This window comes from Ischnura elegans, chromosome 11 (genome assembly GCF_921293095.1).
Source record: "Ischnura elegans chromosome 11, ioIscEleg1.1, whole genome shotgun sequence".
Lineage (NCBI taxonomy): Eukaryota > Metazoa > Arthropoda > Insecta > Odonata > Coenagrionidae > Ischnura > Ischnura elegans.
Window position 1 is genome coordinate 6699401 of NC_060256.1, and position 16463 is coordinate 6715863.

The 16463-nt window shown below is 38.7% G+C and overlaps 2 long non-coding RNA genes across 3 annotated transcripts; both read right to left on the minus strand.

Moving 5' to 3' along the window:
- Positions 1–10728: 10728 nt before the first annotated feature.
- LOC124168137 lies at positions 10729–13449 on the minus strand. The gene is made up of 4 exons (XR_006866854.1): positions 13311–13449; positions 12795–13224; positions 12344–12540; positions 10729–12204 (listed from the first exon to the last, which is right to left on the minus strand). It is a non-coding gene; the product is annotated as an uncharacterized LOC124168137 (long non-coding RNA).
- Positions 13450–14813: 1364 nt separating this feature from the next.
- LOC124168139 lies at positions 14814–15815 on the minus strand. 2 transcript variants are annotated; one of them, XR_006866856.1, is made up of 3 exons: positions 15796–15815; positions 15139–15356; positions 14814–14873 (listed from the first exon to the last, which is right to left on the minus strand). It is a non-coding gene; the product is annotated as an uncharacterized LOC124168139 (long non-coding RNA). The 2 variants fall into 2 exon arrangements; XR_006866855.1 differs by lacking the exon at positions 15796–15815 and adding an exon at positions 15588–15746.
- Between the last annotated feature and the right edge of the window lie 648 nt (positions 15816–16463).

The following is a 16463-nucleotide window of genomic DNA, read 5'->3' on the forward strand; positions in this document are numbered from 1 at the left end:
AAGGGCTCCCCCGTGAAAAATTTAAGAAATTGCATGCCCGGAAATGAATTTTGATACCATTCTGGATCTTAAAAATCAGATAAAAGATAAAAAAATAGCAATTTCATAAGAAAAATAATATGGAAGATGAAAGTTTCACTGCTTATAAAATTTAAAAATATTTGATGCTCCTATATTATCTACAGTAAAACTTTGATTTTACGCAGTTGGAGGGACCGAAATATGGGCACTGTGTAAAATCAAAGTGTGTAAAATCAAGAGTTGGTATTGAGGAGAAGTATAGTTTTCAGGATAACTCTTGCTCATTATTTTTAGAACCCCTTTTAGAAATTTTTAGAACACTTTTGTATAGTTCTGTTTTGAGCCAGAACCGGATCCAGAAAAAGTCTCATTATGTGTGGCTTTATGGTAAAAGAGCATGAATTCCTTTTCAGTCGTATTAGATATATGTTTCCTGGATTAAATTATACTCATTTGGAGGCAAGAAAATGAAGCCTAATAATCTTATTTACTCACAAGCAACACCATAGATGACGTGTTACCTTGAGAAAAACGACGTTGCATTCCTGAACAATGTTTCCCATGGTTGAATAACATGGTAGAATTGCTAGAATTTCTGGCGCTAAGATTACATCTGTTACCCAGGAGAAATGTCGCAATGGTGATACTAAATGCTCGCAGAGAAGCTAATTTTCGAAAATATTCTCATTAAAAGCAGTTTTCAGGAAATCCATTTAACCACCTGCAGACAAACAAAGATTGGAGATTGAAGAAATGAGATATCTGAGGATAGTCATCCAAATTAACCCCAGTAACAGAGAGCAAAATTGTGCTAATACATCACAAAGGCTTTACACCCTGTGGGCCTGGGTTCAAGTCCTGGCAGTAGCAGAAACTTATCAGAGATGGCCCTATCCCTACTTGAGAGTAATGTGGAGGGCACTTCCAGTGCACCACTCTGTCCAGCAGATGAGACGTTAAGCCCTCGTCCCTTTAAGGCCTATCATTACAACCTGGCTAATGCCAATATAGGGTTCCTATCCCCCCAGCCCTTACTTCATGGCTCTAATGACCCCAGCTATCAGTTACCTCCTTCCAAATAGCATACCAAAGATAATACGTAGCACATAGGACCCGGGATATTAGGAAAATCAGATTTTTCCGATGTTTAGATCACTTTTTTAAAGTGAGCTTTTTAATAACCGCGCAACTACCGTCATGCCGCCAGTGATGAATAAAAAAATTATTAATAGTCCGGAACAATCTTCCTTCTTTATAATTTTTACGTATTAAAAAACCATTTTCCCATGAAAATTTAGTATAAGTAGATAGAATCTACCGGGTATAGCTCCTATGTCGGCATTCTTCCGCGAATTCAGCGCCGGGACCCTCGGCTCACAAGCCGTGTGACTCATCTTAACGTAATATTTTGCTTCCCCATAGCTGATAACAACACCGGACACTTTGTATTTCGATTTAATGGTACTAAGCCATTCCTGAGTTTAAAGGGACTGCCTTATCACTCACGTCTTGATTTGACTTCAATGATTGCATGACGATTGTCGACGCGAGTTATTCTCCGAGGGCATAAACTCCCGTTCCGTTAAAAATAAACGCTTGCCACCTAGCGGAGTTGAGCTAATATCTATTGAAGTTCCAACAATGTTTCATTTAAACCCACTGAAAATGAGATACAAGTTGAATCAGCTCTAATAAGCACGCCGCGCAATCAACTTTCCCTCGCCTCCATTCGTCCCGCAGATGTGGGGTTAGCCCGCGGAATGAGACGTATGCTTTTACCATCGTGTTGAATCACCATCGACTTACGTCCATACTAGAAGTACGACTATCTTTTTTGGATCACCTTGGAAGCCAAAATGTTGGCACGGGAGGATTTTTAACGGCTAATTTCGCCGTTATATTTCGCTGGGGCGAAGGAAAACATCCCGGTCAAGGCGAATGATTTTTTCTCTGTGGAGTTATCGCACAATTTGTGCATTGCGGGTGACTCACGTAAAGTTATTACCGTGGCTAGTCCCGGTATACTTAAATTCGTTCTTGAATTCATGTTTGTAACTCATTTAGACGAATAAATAACCTAACTTCATATTGCTCTAGTCGGGTTTTTCAAAACAAGTCGAAAGACAACTGCGTAAAATAAAGATTAGCGGCCTCTTTGGGGCTGGGGTTATGCTGCGCAAAATCGAAAAAACTGCGTAAAATCAAGAAAAGATGTAAAATCGAAGTTTCGCCATTGGAATTCCCTATGCTTTCCGGCCGGACTTGAGTGTCGCTGCGTAAAAACGAGACTTGATGTAAAATCAAAGTGCGTAAAATCGAAGTTTTACTGTATTTAGTGAATTTGTTCCTTGAAACCGCACTGACATCTGAAAACCGCTTAAAGTAACCATTTCGAATAACCCTTCAAAAAAACCATACAGGTTGCTTTTTATCTTCTAACACCTTTGCTTGCCCTGTTGCCAGATGCAGGGGAGCAGCCAGGAATTAAGACAGGAGGGGGAGGGTTTAGGTGCAAATAATGCTGAGGTATGTGGGGGTATGGAATACCCTCCAGGATAAGCGGTAGGTGCAAGACTAGTAAATTTCGGATTTTTAAGGTAAATGGTTCAAAATGGTGAGTTTTACGGCTTTGCATGGGGTACTTTATTAATCCCTACTATATTTTATTGGTAATATCAATCCAATTAAGTAAAACGGATTAAACTTAAAAATTTCTCTGACCTCTGGGCGGGGGTTTTATCCCCCAAAACGCCCCCTCACTGCACCACTGGTTGGATCAGCTAGTATTGTAAACTTTGTAAATATTTTACACATTGCATACATTGTGTAAAGTGGATATATATTCTGGTTCATTTGTTATCTAATAAGGTGTTTGTAACAACTACTCTTCAACCATATTGTGGCAGATGTATATTTTACGTGAATAATAATCAGATGAACACTTATTATCTGAATTTTTCTACTTATTATCTGAATCTGACAAATTTAAATGGACAGCTGATTTCGAAAGGCTGTGGGAAATATGCTGGGAGTACAGCTTACGAACTACATAGGTGGTTGCTTAGCATAAGGATCATTGGTGTAACTCTCCCAACTTCTGATGACATCATCCATTAATTTGTTGTAATTTGTGAGTGAGTTCTAAATATATTCTGCATTTTGCCATGTAGCTCAAATTCTTAAGGCTGCAATGCACAGTGAATGAACATGCTGAATGATCATGCAAATGAAATCATTCGTCGTGTATAAGTGAAAAAATTGCGAAAGAAATAAGAACATGTTCCATTTTGCTCACATGATCCCGTGAATGATCACTGAAATGACACTGCTTAAATACCTAAATGCCATTATGATGATAAAAAAATAGTCTCACGTCTATGCTTGCTGCAATTACAATTAATGAAAATGATGTCGCATGATCACAATGAAGACAGCAAAATATACTGCCGTAACAAAGCCCCGAACCCTAGCCCCCTGGGTGGGAGTCACATACCCTATCACTATCCCACCTGACCAGTGAGGGGTGAGATGTTTTGGAATTATTTACAACTTGTGAAAAGTATTGCATGAAAATTAATTAATTACAGCCAAACTAAGGCCCATTCAGCAGAACCACTACTAGTTAAGAGATGTGTTCACCATTCCGAAGGCCATAAAAAATACGGCATTGAAAAAGGCAGAGCTTAAGGTACATGGTCTCCCCTTGTTAGTTAATGTTTATCACCTCGGTATTAGCGGATTTGCAAACCATTGGGTAAAATCTTCAAGACAAGCATCAGTCTGCTGTGGTGTCCCATTATGGTATCCAATGCTGATCTAAAATTAATGAGGCTTCTTGTGGTGTACCTCATGGTCATATTCTTTTTGTAATTTATATTACTGACCTCCCTAACAAGCTAAGTAAAGTAGAAGGGGCTGTATTTGTAGCAGAAAGTACCTAACCTTGGGTTGGTATCTATGGAATTCCGGTCCATGAGAAATGGTGAAAGACCCAAGGTTGGTACTGGTGGTTAGTTCCGTTATTCCCCATTATGGGAAAGTGATAATTTGTATGAGGTATTAAGTAAATACATAGCCATCCAGTGCCGGCTTGCTCCTTTAATCCGCATCACCCTCCTGGACCAAAAATACAACATGGCGTAGTCATGTGGAATCATTCTATGGTAATAGATACATATTATTAGTGACTTACGCGAGATAGCGTCAGACCATGCCAGCCCAAGGTACGGAACTCAGAGGAAATGGCCTCATATGCTAGACTACCGCAGCCTGTTGACTTCCATGGCACGAGTGCTTACATAGACTGGGTAAGCTTCATGAGTGAGTTTGAAAATTTCCTGATTGCCACAAAGCAAGATGGAGAGAGTGATGCCATTAAAGCCGCCGTTCTTGTAAACATCCTTGGCGGGCCTGCATTATCTCTATTGTTGACCTTCGGGCTTACATAGGCGGGGAGGAAAGACTACACAGCAGTAAAAAAGGCATTCAAACAATATGTGGCTTCGATAATTAACGAGACTTTTGAGCGATACGTGTTCAAGCAATGAATACAGGAGGAAGGGCGACTTCGAACACTTTTTCGCCGACTTTCGGAGGCTCCTCAAATGCCGATTCATCAGGGTGGAGTCTCAGGAAGAGTCTGCGTTGCGGGACCGCATTGTCTTCGGGGTGAGGGATAAAGCGGTTCAAGAAGCTCTCCTTCGAATTGAAGATTTGACCCTTGATAGAGCAGCGGCTCATTGCAGAGCTGTAGAGCAGAGCAGACGCCAGGCGAAGGTCATCTAGTAGTCAACAAGGGCTAGATAAAGCGGTACTGCTGTTGAAGTTGTGAAAAAAGGAAGGTATCAAAACAGTGATATAAGTGCACTTAAGGGCTACGCAGTGAGTAGAGTTAGTAAAAAGCGCTCATATAACGTGTTTCACTGCCAACGGTGTGATTCGAGACACGCCACGTGCGATTGTCCCGCATTTGGCAAAGTGTGTGCAAAGTGGGGCAAAAAGAATTATTTTGCTGCTGTGTGTAGAATTAACAAGGTTCGCCAAATTAATGTATACGAGACTGACTCGGATAAGCCATCTATCTATTGCGACCTTGTTAGTGTCAGTGTGAGTGCGGTGGGATATAAAAGTAAGGGCTTTAGAGAAAATGAGTGGCACGAAGAGATTAAATTGAACGGTAAAACAATGCTGATGAAACTCGATACTGGGGCCCAGGTTAATTTGTTGCCTAAAAAGCTATTTAAAAGTATGAATGAAAGTGCTCATGGTCGGCCCACTAGACTGCAGCATGCTACTCGAGGCGTACGGTTGAGCCAAAGTTAAGCCAATGGGAATAGCTACGATGTGTTGTAAATATAGAGGGAAGGATGCACATCTTGATTTTGTGATTGTAGATTGTGATTCCCAACCCCTGTTGGGTTTATCAGGGTGTCTATCTTTAAATTTGGTTATGAGAGTATGCTCAATAAAGGGAACAACTCCTAAGAGTGAGTTCTTGAAATTAAACAATGGTGTATTTGATGGTTTTGGTTGTTTTCCTCAAAAATGCTCAATCATTACCCAACCCAAATACCTGTACCTGTCTGTAGGCCCCCTATAAGGTTGCCCTCGGCCTTAAGGTTTCGACTGGAAGAGGAGTTGGAAAGGTTAGTTTGTGAAAACATCAATGAAAAAATTAAAAAGTCACTGGGAGGGAGTGGATTAGTAACTTAGTCATTACAGAGAAGCCCAATAGAAATCTAAGATTGTGTATTGACCCAGTTGACCTAAATAAGTATATTGTAAGACCATTTTATAGCGTCCCCACCATTGGAGAAATATCTGAAAAACTATGTGGTCACCCATTCTTCACTGTCTTCGACCTCAAGGAAGGCTTCCACCAGGTGAAGCTAACTAAGGAATCAACCCTAAAATGCTCCTTCTCAAGCCCATTTGGCTGCTATAAGTATTTAAGGATATCATGTGCCCCTGAAATTTTTCATAGCTTGGTTGAAAAACAATTTGGTGACATCCTTGGTATGAAGTAATTAGAGATTTCCAAGAACGATGGAATTAGTCTTTCCCTCGTGTGATCGAAAACGCCATCGTTGCTTTCGGTAATAAAGTACATTATAAGGGCATAGATGCTGCAAATCTATTCCTAGCAATACACATTATTAAATGGTTTACTCAAATTGATATTATTATGCACCAAATGAAAAATATATTATTGCGGTAAAAATTTACATCATTTTCAGATTTTTGCAGAATATTCGTAAGTAGTAAGAACAGCGATACGTGGCCTAAATGAAGATTACTCGTGAGATGTTTGCTTGCAAATACTATTAGTTCTAGTTTTAGTGTATACATTTTTAACTCGGCCACATCATTTTTGAAAAATATGTTATTGGCCTTCGTGTGAGGTTAGAAAGTTATGGGTTGATTATTTCTGTTTCCACATCCATTTTTATTTCAGCAACTGAGTCTATACCCCAAAGACCCAAAAAGGACACGTATCATCAAAATCTTTCCTCATACCTTCCCCATCTTTTTGATGTGCCGATGGAACTCCCAAGAAAGTTATTCCCAGTTTTTATAAGAGCTTATATATGTATACAAGCAGACCGACTAAATCTTACTATGACCCCTCACTTCATCTCCGGGCCCCCTGCAACCTTAGAACAGCCGGCAGGAGTGGTACATGTCAAGAGACACCCTAATACGCCGTCGGAAAATAATCTCGACAATGGAGTGTCAACCATCTCAAGCACCTACAGTAGCGCGGATCGCAAAAATCGATTTTTTTCAAATCCATCTGGCCCAATGAAAAAAAGTTGTGGGACCGATCGAAAATAAGGCCTGAAAAATTTGAGACCTCTAGGTGAACCCCTGACCCACGCTCAAATGCAATTTAGGGGGGGAGAGTCAAAATTCGAACAATATAATATTTTATGGTCATTCCCTAAAGGTTTTTCCAACTTACTGCTCTATATGACCAAAAATTCGTGCTTTTTGACGTATCTGCCACCATTTAGCCACAAAATGCTTAATTTGAGTCCGCGCCTGCGAAGAAAATATTTCAACGCACACGCAGCGTCGCGGATACAAGAGCAGCAAGCCTATCCCGTCCCCTCCCCACTCGCTTCTACTCCTCCCACGCCTCGAATACAGCGGAATTCATCCCGCGAACGCTGCTAGGAGGGAGTTCATCTTTGATAATGTAAATCGGAAGATGGTAGAAGGTAAAAAAGGATGCGTAGTGAGACGACTTGTCCCTCATTTGGCACCTCGTTGGCGTTAAACAAATCGATGTTACCAACTTTTAGAGAAGCGATGAAATATTTTTAGATCTGCAAACGCAGGAAAGGAGCCTACGGTCTATGAAGACGCCTCTCGAGTGGCTATGAAGGTCTCCAGGGTTACCAAGTTGAGCGCTAACCAATGAGGGTATCAGCTCAAAATTATGTTTCTTTAGTTAAAATCTGAATTTTAATGAAATTAATGATTATGTGTTGTATTATAACGCGAGAATACTACCATGTCTTCTCTTCAATCAAATTAACAGCTTAAGTCAGGCACATTCTGCTACAAAGATTTTGAAAAGCGAAATAAAGGACCTCTCTATCGAAACATATGCTGTATTTACAGTCTTCATATTAACTTAGATTACTCCGCCAGGTGTTTTTAGGTTTATTCTCAAATAGAATAGTAGGCGCTTTCGAAGATTGAATTTAAGTTAAGTATCATTAGTCCGTCAAACGGTGATTTTCAGTTAAATATACCTAAAATAAAAATGCGAATACATGAGCACATAAAAAACATCAGCTTCGAATCCTATGCTAATTTTCTTATCTTGGGTCATATATAGATAGACGTAGTCCAATAAGAGCATGCATACCCCACCTAGCATGCATATATATATTTATATAGCAAAAATCAACACTCTATTTAAGAATCACTAGCGAAGAAGATACACATGGAAAATGCCAGGAGACAAAAGAAGAATTTCAACTAGACTATATTTTAGTGAAGCAGAGGTTTAGAAACCAGATAAAGGACTGTAAAAGCTACCCAGGGGCAGATATCGACAGTGATCATAATCTGGTGATGATGAAATGCCATCTGAAATTCAAGAAATTGAAGAAATCAGCAAAGAACACCAGGAAATTAGAGAAATTTAAGGAGCCAAAAAATCAACAGGCCTTTCAAGAAGTAGTGGAGCGCAAGATAGGACTAAGAGTCAGTCAAGAATAAGATCAGTCTGAAAACTCAGTTGAGAATAACTGGACTACCATAAAAAGTGGATTTCAGGAGGCCGCTAGAGACGTTCTAGGGATAAGGAAATGTGTTAAGAAAAAGCCATGGATCACGGATGAAATCCTAGACCTCATTGAAGAAAGGAGAAAGTATAAGAATACGAATACTGAGGAAGGACAGGCTTGCTACAAGAGAATAAGGAACGAGATTTGCCGCCAAGCGAGGAAAGCCAGAGAAGCGTGGATTGAGGAACATATGTGAGGACATACAAAATAACCTTGTAAAAGGGAAAGTGGAAGCGGCCTATAGAATAGTGAGGAACCATTTCAAGGAACGAAACACAAAATGTAATAGCATAAGGGACAGGAATGCAAACATTCTAATTGAAAACGAAGACAAAGCCGAGAGATGGAAGGAATACCTGGAGAAATTATACAACGGGAGCAAACTTAGCTCAAAAGTTCTGGAAGAGGAAAGTGAAGTTGGAAAGGATAACATTGGAGCAAGCATCTTAAGATCGGAATTTGATGCTGCAGTAAGAGACCTGCAAAAGAATAAGGCCCCAGGAATAGATGACATTCCAGCAGAGTTAATGAAAAATGCAGGTGAAAAGGTCTTAACTCAACTGTATAAAACTATCTGCGATATGTACTCAACAGGAGATTTACCTAGTGACTTCGAGAAGAACATCATCATTCCCATACCCAAAGAGAAGAGAGCTGAGAAGTGTGAAGAATTTAGGACCATAAGCCTGACGACACATGCGTCGAAGATTCTGACAAGAATCGTTTACAAGAGAATTGAACGAAGAGCAGAAGTATTCCTGGATGAGGACCAATTCGGATTTAGGAAAAGCAGGGGCACAAGGGAAGCAATTTTGGTTCTTAGGATGATCATAGAGAAGAGAATGGAGAAAAACAAACCAACCTTCATAGCATTTGTCGATTTAGAGAAGGCCTTTGATAACGTGGAATGGAATTCAATGCTTGGAATTTTGAAAGAAATCGGCGTACTCTACAATGATTGTAGAATTATTCATAGTTTGTATAAAAACCAAGTAGCTGTGATCAAATGTGGACCAAACGGTGCAGAAGCGAGAATAAGAAAAGGGGTGAGACAAGGTTGTGCGCTTTCCCCCTTAATTTTTAATGTTTACATAGAGAAAGCCATCAACGAAATCAAGCAGAAAGCTTCGGGTGCCAATATCCACGGAGAAAAAATTAGTATGCTGCGATTTGCTGACGACATAGCAGTCATAGCCGAGACAGAGAAGGATTTGAAGAAGACTTCGACAAACATGGAAAGGACAATGGCCAGATATCAGCTGAAAATCAACAAAAAGAAGACTAAGGTATTAGTTTGCAGCAAAAGAGAGGAGGCTAAAACAAACATCAACCTAGGAAAGCATAAGCTTGAAGAGGTGAACGAGTTCTCTTACCTGGGAAGCCGAATTACCAGCGATGGACGGAGCAAGAAAGAAATACTTAGTAGAATAGCGCAGGTGAAGAGGGCTTTCTACAAAAAGAAGAATCTTCTTACAGCTGAGAATACCAGCATAGAAGTAAGGAAACAATTCATCAGATGCTCTCTATGGAAGCGAGGCTTGGACGTTGACAGCAACAGAGAAGTCAAGTCGAGTGGAAGCATTCGAAATGTGGTGCTATACATAAGAATGATGAAGATAAAATGGATTGACCGTGTGAGTAACCAGGAAGTGCTAAGGAGAGTGGGAGAAAAGAGAAGCCTCCTAAAAACATTAAGCAGAAGAAGGGACAACTTAGTTGGCCACATTTTGAGGCACGATGGTCTGATGAAGACAATCGTTGAAGGACAAGTGGAAGGGAAAAAGGGCAAGGGACGGCCCCGAATGAGTTATATCGGACAGGTTATAAAGGATGTAAAAGAGAATAAATATGTAGCTATGAAGAGATTAGCGGATAGGAGAGAGAAATGGAGAGCTGCGTCAAACCAATCTTAGGATTGTTGACTAATGATGATGATGAGCAAAAATATAAAGCACTAATAACAAGAGGAATAGTGATAAATTAAAAAAATATATAGCCCCCAAAGCAAAACGTATGAAAATTAAGTGTCTTTATTTCAAACAGTTTATCACTCCCCAGCCAGCACAGAACAGGACGTTGCCCCTTAAATTACGGCAACTTTCCATCAACGATAAAGAAACGGCTGAATACGTTGCTATAAACATGACGGCAACGAGGCAGCAACGAAGGGGCAAAAATGCCGTTAAATGTCGCCAACGATAAAGCAACAGTTTCTTTTCGGTGACGTCACAGACACCAGGGACACCTACCGGCACTTTCGAGAACTAACTGGGCAGCATCGCGACTGTGGCGCCATCTAGCGGGATTTTTTGATACCACGTTGATACTGCTACCATGGCGGGGTATTCCAATAAATTCAAATAATAATTGATAGGTCTGGGTTTAATAGAGAAATCAATCATTGACAGAATTTTGAAAATAAACTTTTATTTTCGCTGCAAACATTAAAATCCATTAGATATTCAAGCAAACGGTATTAAGAGGTCACAACAGCAATGATATCAAAAGCACCTAACACACCACAGAGCAACTGATTTTGTAATCAGAGCAGCCCCACCTGGGGAAATGACAGTTGGAAAAAACAATGAGCTACAGGGTAGTTCATAACCGAAAATGGAAAGAAATAGGTCTCCATCAATACAAAACAAAATATAATGCTAACCAAAAGATAGCATGATCATTTTCAAGTGGAAATTATAGAATTACAGCAATATTTATGTTAAAGCCTCAAGCACAATAGATCCCCCACGAGGAACAGTACGAAAAATATCAATCTCACACATGACTCCAATATCAAAATAGGAGAATAAACAAATTATAGTTTTACATCATTAATTACATAGTAAGGGTTGAGGTCTTAACAGAAACTTGCATTCAATTTTTTGGAGTCTAGATTTAATTTACTTTCAAATTTTCTGTTGCAGCAGATCCTAACAGGCAGGGGATTGTTTTGTAAAGTTATATTTGACATAACATATTGAAGTCTTATTCCGAACACGGAGGCATGAAATGCAATAGCAACACCAGTGTGCACTATTTAATGTGGCCTCTCATTTTAGTGGTCAACTACTTAATTACCATGGAAAACAGCCATTTCATACAAGGACATACACATTCAAGGTTGTGGTGACAGGGAACATTAGCATGTGGTAATTAGGAAATGTTATTTTTAAAGAAGTTTTCTTCATACAATGTACACATTCAGTTGTTCACTGCCATAGCAAGCATGATGCCCTATTATGAATGCCCTATTATTAAATTGCTGTGTTCTATGACAATAAGGAAGCTGATCACCACAAGCTAACACACCCTAGCGTTCCTGCAGCATTTTATGCCTCCATATATGGAATAAGACGTAAGCTTCACCACTCCATGGAGCTGTTTAAGGGTAGGGCATTCTATAGCATTTGAGCTAGGTTCACAGGAAAGAAATGAAGTAAAATTAATTTATTTCAGCTATACGAAAGGCTATTCAACCAAACTTGGACCTATTCCTAGCAGCATTTGGCATTTTGAAAAATCATAAAAAATAGGGCATTTAAGAAGGTGAAGAAACATTCCTTCTCCCTTGTCAGGCAAAAATCAAGGAGCATTAATGACATAGCTGTGTCTGTCGTAACAGTGATCAGTCGCTGACCTCACCTTATCCCACAATCATGTTATGAGACTACAAACAAAACTGCCTTTCCACACTGACAGGTTCTGAGATAGGCAAATTGAAAGAATCATGTTTCTTCGAGATCCCCTTTGAGTTGCCTTTCAGAACACTTTCTCGTTTCTTATTCTCTTTCTCTGCTCTGTATTTTGAGGCCTGGGATCATTCCCTGATGCTTCTTTTCACACTGATAGTATCAAATCAGGCTTATTTTGGCTTTTACACTCCCTGCAAGGTAATCATAATTGGATTAGATATTATGCTGAATATGAAATATGAACACATGATGAAAAGCTCTTTTCATTCAACTGTATTCCAAGATAAGATAAGAGTAAATCGAAAGCACCAATGATTAAAAAATACTTACCAAATGAGACATTTATAATGGAGCTAAAATGCACTTCTTGTTTTCTGAGTGTCCCTTCAAACAGAAAGACACAGCTAACTCATTCTATGTTAGGGTAGAACACTTGTTTTTGACTTTTGTTAAGCCCAGTCCTCATTTGATTGTTCTGACTGCTCTTAAACATGATGTTCGAAGATCTTTCCTTCATGAAATAAAATCTGAAAAATGAGATGACCAGATAATTAATTATCTATGATAATTGCTGAGAACCATTGAACATAGTGGCACAGCATTTTTAATTTCTAAGTACATCCCAGAGTTATCATAAAATTAAATATCAACAAGGAGGTGATGATGGTACCATAACTTAAGTTTAAGACTCAAAGTGATAATCTATACAAAGTACCATGAGCATATTAACACTTAGGAGGCTATGAAGTCAAACAGTTGACAATGTAAATGAAATACCAACCAAATACTCCTCTTTCAGGTTCTTTCCCAGCAAACAATAGCAGTGAAGATTTCTCATGATTTGCACTGGATAAGGTCCTCCAGATCTCATTCAAACGTTTCGACAAGCAACTTACCCATCGTCTTCAGGGATTCAAGAACCAAACGATTTAGGAATCCAACCTTGGATTCCAGAATCCCTGGAGACGATTGGTGAGTTGCTTGCGGAAACATTGGAAGGAGAAATGGAGGACCTTACCTGGTGCAAATCCTGAGAAATCTTCCCCGATACCTCTGACCTCATTGGGTGCACCAAGTGCTAACAATTGGACTTCACTGATTCTTCAGAAATAACACTCCAATTCTATAGAAAAGTTTAAGGCTCCTTCACTCCAACATTGTTTGAGGAATCTTTAAGTGCAACCTTTCCTTCTTAGGAGGCACTCATGCAACTGAAAACAGAATAGATAAGCTTTACACTTACATTTGCACATGATAAAGCACTCAAAAAAGCAAATTCTTATATGCAAACATTTACCAGGTGATGGTGGTTTCAGTATTCTGTCATCATCAGTCTCCATAGATGAAGAATTACTTACATCAGGATACTTTCAATTCTTTTTTGTCCTTTTCCTTTCCCAGTATTTTTTGATTTCAGTGACTAAAATGCCTCCATGTCTGTTTCCCTATTGGAAAAAATCAGCCGATTCAATTGAAAATTCCAATTGAAATCAATTGAAAATGCCAATTTTCAATTGAATTTCCTTGTTTTCAATTGAATATCCAAAAATTCAATGGAATTTTCAAATTTACAATTGAAAATACGAATGTCCAATTGAATATTAGGAAATTCCATTGAATTCGAAGAAAAGATACAATTGAATTTTCAAATATTCAATGGAATTCTCAAATTTTCAATGGAATTCCCAAATATCCTATTGAAATCTCAAATACTCAATGGAATTCTCCTATATTCAATTGAAATAAAAAATACCGTTATACCGGTTATACCGTTATTCATATGTTTACGTGCACATGGTTGACCGGGTTATGGTTAATTGTTTGCTTGTGGAGAAAAGACTATTTAGTATCGTTGTTATTTATAACCTGTGCTTGATCTCCACAGCGTTGTTTTAGGTCATTCGTGTGTTTCTTCAGAGATATAGTGGAAGTCTTGATGTGATTGTTGTGCTGTAGTGTGTTCATTTAGTAATGCATCGTTTGCCTTCAGTTTTTGACTGGTTATACTAACGTTTGTGTTTAAAATGTAAGCATATTTATGTAACTTAATTATGCGTACGTTCGTTACGTCGCCGACAAAAAACTACTAGCATTGTCGGAATAGTGTGTATCACGCAGGTTTGTTTGTGTGAAGTGAAATTCCCGTGTTCTAGTATAAACATGAGTGACATGTTTCTGTTGTGAAAAACAAGTTATGTTGGCTTCATGCTAAACCAGAATTATATTTATTAGTATTTTAAAGAAGCCTTTCTTAGATAAAGACGTGTGAGATATTTGTTGGTGAAGTTGTTATCGCTAATCGCGGAAAAACGTTTTCTTTTCGACAACTACTCCAACGTTGTTCGAACTGATAAAAGATGTGGCTCTCGTGGTATAGTTGTTGTTCTGATAATCATGGCAAAACTATACAGCTTTTCGATAGCTATTCATGATTGTGAGAAGTGTTGTAACATGTGGAAAAGCCCAATTTAAGTTTTCATGACACTGCTTCTAAGAATATTTCAACTTTAATTTTTGTTCACATATTTTATTTATTCAGAATTCGGGATTCGTGAAATTTAGATGTTAAGTATATTCTACCTAATAATAAGTTTACCATATTGGATGCATTTATGTATTTGTAATTTTTTCAATTGAACCGCTCAATTGAAAAGTGACAAATTTCAATTTAATTTTTCAATTGAAAATTGTCACTTTCAATTGAATTTTTTTTTTTCAACTGAAAAAAATTCAATTGAAATTTGTCACTTTTCAATTGAACATTTCAATTGAATTTTTTCCCATTGAATTTTTCCAATAGGGTTCTCCGTCTTCACAAGTAGCCATCTCTGTTCAATAGCGACAGCTGCCACTACAGTCTCTGGAAGATGATTATTATAAAATGCCACCATTAGCCACACATTTCAAAGCATGAAGTCAATGTCAAAATTAACTAAAATAAAAATATTTAATACTTGGCTTAGAGAACTAGTTTAACATGTACAACCAAGTCAGTGCTCTCACACACACACACCATGAAACAACCCCTTTGAATACATTTAAAAGGCACCCTGCCCTTGCAAGTCAAAGATGTTAACCCTCCCTTTAATCAAAACAAATGCTCACAAATATTGTTGCAAACTCACCAAATGGAGGCATGCAGAACTTCACGCCCCAGATACCCCATTCCTCACTGAGTCGAGAGCCATTTTATGACCTGTGACACTGAAGACCAGTTATAGCCTAGGGTAATATTCAATAATCTTATCTCCATCCAATTTTACCCATGACTATGCAAAAGCCTGCACTGTGAGGCCAGTAAATTTTTTTATGTGGAAGAAATATTAACACTTGCCAAGGCATCCTGAAAAAAAGAGGAAAAAAATCATGACTATGAGGCGTTCACTCTTCAGTTACTTAAAAACATGAGATCATAAAATTCCATTGAAAGTAAAGTTAATTATTGTATATGAAGACTAGTTAATAGTGATGCATTAAATGATTGCACACTCAAGTAATTGAGGAAATATCTCTGCGATTATGCTAAATTTTACTGCTCAACTCAATATTTCAAGAGTAGGGGGTGAGTTCTCACCAACGTGCAGTACTGAACGTTGCACTCCATTGAGTGAAAAACTTAAGCGTTCCATCGTGCACCCACAAACTCGCAGTATGAGCACCCACCAGACATACATCGATCCATACAATAGAAACACAACAGAACTAACTCAATGGTAATGAAAACTTAAGTGTACTGTTAAAGAATTTCATAATGAACGACGGTAAACAGAGTCTAGACTTACCTTTCACGAATCCTGGCGGATACGGTGGTTGAACCCTCCAAGAGGCTTCTAACTTGCACTGCCCTAGCCAGAGTCAAAAAAACTTGTAACCACTGAACACTTTTTCTCACTAAGAACACGATTTAACAAGAGTTAAAATCACTCGCGAAAACTTACGCTAGTGAAAATTACAAACGAAAATTCACGTCAGTGAAAATTAGGAATCAAGGTCAGAGTACGACGGGTGGACATGATAATCGGATATGAAGGTGAAATGAAATGAAAAGTGAAAATGGAGAAGCTGAAACCACGTTAAGTTTGACGGATGAAGTAAATGAACAATTTAAGTAAAATTAAAGTTCTTGAAAAAATCTATTTACTAAAGGTTTGGTGAACGAAAACCGTCCCTCGACCATTCAAAAAGGAGAAAAGCATCACGACGAACACAAAGCATGAATTCACATATCAACAAAGCTATGTACCAAAGTTACTATGGCTACCGGCAACGGCGGATAACGGGTTCTTCCCAAAGTGCATTTCGCATTGCGCGCACCGCGCGCACGATGGTTTCGCATGGCCTCGCTGTCGTGAGCAGACGATATGATCGAGCGTAAAATTTCATGCGAAGGAGGAAATCGTAATGGTACAGCCTTTAATTATCAATGGTATTTTAGTAATTTCACTTCGCC